The 2,943-nt window shown below is 39.2% G+C and overlaps 1 pseudogene; it reads left to right on the top strand.

Annotated features, from left to right (window-relative positions):
• The first annotated feature begins 1,931 nt into the window (after positions 1 to 1,931).
• On the top strand, positions 1,932 to 2,524 carry LOC122743291 (annotated as a pseudogene).
• The last annotated feature ends 419 nt before the right edge of the window (positions 2,525 to 2,943 follow it).

Below are 2,943 nucleotides of genomic sequence, written 5' to 3'. Positions count from 1 at the left end.
TCCTCTAGTACCTAAATCCTTCACAACCTGGCCCCAACCTACTTTTCTAACTTTATTATACTTTCCTTTCCTTTATATACTTTTTAGTCCAACCAAACCCACCTTTTTGGACTTCCTCACACACTACTCTCTATCTCCCATCTCCTTGACTTTGGACAAGCAGTCTATAATGCCCAGAATGTACTCACTCCTTCCCTCTAGTGTCTTAAAATCCCTAATTTCTTCCAAATTTCACATGAAATACCACGTGCTCTATGAGGCTTTTACTGGTTCTTCCCAGTTGCTAGGGTCGCCCTATTACCTTTTATTTATTTTGCATATACTTGTGTGTACAAGTAATCTCCCCTTATAGATGTAAAGTCCTTGAAAGCAGAAACTACTTCAGTTTTGTCTTTATATTCTTAGTGATTAGCACGGTGACTGGCACATAGAAAGTGATTAATAAATGCTTGCTTGATTGAATTCTTCACATTGATTGCTTCTTAGAGTGAGATAATATTAAACTAATGTCATTTACCACACTTTGTTTCAATATTCCTCAATTAAAAGGCATGTGGTTTGAAACACAAATTAGTAATAATCACTTGAAAAGTTACTCAAACTCTCTAATAAAAGAAATGCAAATTAATACCACTTTGAGTTACCTCTTCAAACCCATATAAGTAAAAAATAATGAAAAGTAATGAAACCCAGGGGCAGTTAGGTGGTGCAGTGCAGCACCGGCCCTGGATTCAGGAGAACCTGAGTTCAAATCCGGCCTCAGACACTTGACAGTTACTAGCTGTGTGACCCTGGGCAAGTCACTTAACCCTCATTGCCCCACAAAACAACAACAACAAAAGTAATGAAACCCAGTGCTGGTGGGGTTGTGTAGAAACAGGTTCATACGTTCATTGCTAAAAGAACTTAAACCTTTAGAATCTCTTTGGAAAGCAGTTTAGCAGTTCACAGTAATTTTTTAAAAAATAATCATACATTTTGACCCAATTATTCCATTGTTGGAAGTATAGCCTAAGAGCATTAACCCCCAAAAAAGTATATATTTTAATTGTTTTGTTTTTGTTTTGTTTATCTTAACTTTAAAAAACATGATCATTTCCACATAAAGAACATAAAAAGATTGTATGTGGAACCAAAATATATTAGTACAGCTTGTTTTTTAAAATGTATATAACAAAATCAACCCATTAATTTCAAAGACAGCTTTCTTGTTCATGTCTCCCTCTGAACCTCTTTTTTAAACAACACTTCATTGATTTTTTTCTTTTTATTCATCACCCATTTCTTCCCTAGTTCTTCTCCCTCCAAAAGTGTAAAATTTCTCTTTGTACCAAATAAATATAATCAGGGAAAGTAAATTCACACATTGCACATGTCTGAAAATGTATCTCACATTCTACATATCCAATTCATCACTTTTCTGTCAGGGGGTGGAAGCATGATTCAACATTAATCTTCTGGAGTCATCATTGAATATTGTGTTGATGAGAGGTCCTAAGTCTTTAAAAATGGTTTTTCTTTACAATGTTGCACTCACTGCATAAATGTTCTTCTGGTTCCATTTACTTCATTCTTTATCAGTTCATGCAAATCCTCCCAGGTTAATAAGAATGCATGCCTTTTGTCGTCTCTCATAGTACCATAATATTTCATTATGAACATTTCATGTTCAACCATTCCCTAGTTGATGGGTACCTCCTCAGTTTCCAGTTCTTTGCCACAAGAAAAAGTGCTACCATGACTATCTTTGTCCCTGTAGCTATTTTCCCTCTTCTTTTATTTAATTATTTTGGGATAGCCACCTCACAGTGATAACATTGGGTCAAAAGGTATGAAGAGTAGGTACTTTTGGTTACCTGACTGCTGCTATTGCCGTCTGGGAGCATGCGCTACCTGTCTTTGTAGGCCTGGAGCCTGCCCTCCTTGCAGTCATGTCCTCTGGAAAGGCTTACATTAGAAAACCAGCCCCTAACTTCCAGGCCACTGCCACGGTGGACGGGGCTTTCAAGGAGGTGAAACTGTCAGACTATAAAGGGAAGCATCTGGTCATATTTTTCTATCCACTGGACTTCACCTTTGTATGCCCTACGGAGATCATTGCCTTCATTGATTGGGTGTCAGATTTCCATCAGCTGGGCTGCGAAGTCATTGGTGTATCTGTGGATTCTCAGTTCAGTCAGCTAGCCTGGATCAACACCCCTCGAAAAATGGGTGGCATGGGTACTTTGAAAATCCCCCTGTTGGCAGATGTAACCAAAAACCTAGCTCAAGATTATGGGGTGCTGAAGGAAGAAGAAGGCATTGCCTACAGGGGCCTATCATTGATGCTAAGGGCCTTGTCCGGCAAATCACAATTAATGACTTGCCTGTGGGTCGCTCAGTGGATGAAGTTTTGTGACTAGTGCAAGCATTCCAATTCACAGATGAGCCCGGAGAAGTAAGCCCAGCAGGCTGGAAGCTTGGAGGAGATACTATCAAGCCCAATGTGGAAGACAGCAAAGAGTATTTCTCTAAGAACAACTAGGCAAACAGTGCTGCTGCCTTCTTTGCTCTGGTGGCAGACCTTGATATGGTGAAGGAGGCTTCTGCCCCCTCCTGGGTAGTGGTCCTTGTCCCAAATCCCCTCTTTATTGATTTTCCCCTTATAGAGGAGGCACATATGGGAGAGAAGGAAGGGGCCTATGTCTAATAAACCTCTGGGAAAATAAAAAAAAAGAGGTATGAAGAGTTTAGTGACTTTTTCAGTAGAGTTCCAAATTGTTTTCCAGAAAGGCCGGACCATTCACTGCTCCACCAACAGTTTGTTAAAGTACCTATTTTCCCACATCCCCTTCATCAATTGTTATTTGCTTTTCTTGCCAATTTTATGGTTCTGAAGGACAGCCCAAGTTATTTTAATTGAATTTCTCATATTAGCAATTTGAAAGATTTTTTTCACATGGT

This window comes from Dromiciops gliroides, chromosome 2 (assembly GCF_019393635.1).
Source record: "Dromiciops gliroides isolate mDroGli1 chromosome 2, mDroGli1.pri, whole genome shotgun sequence".
Classification (NCBI taxonomy): Eukaryota; Metazoa; Chordata; class Mammalia; order Microbiotheria; family Microbiotheriidae; genus Dromiciops; species Dromiciops gliroides.
Note: the sequence above shows the minus strand (reverse complement) of the source record. Positions and strands in the feature narration are given on the sequence as shown.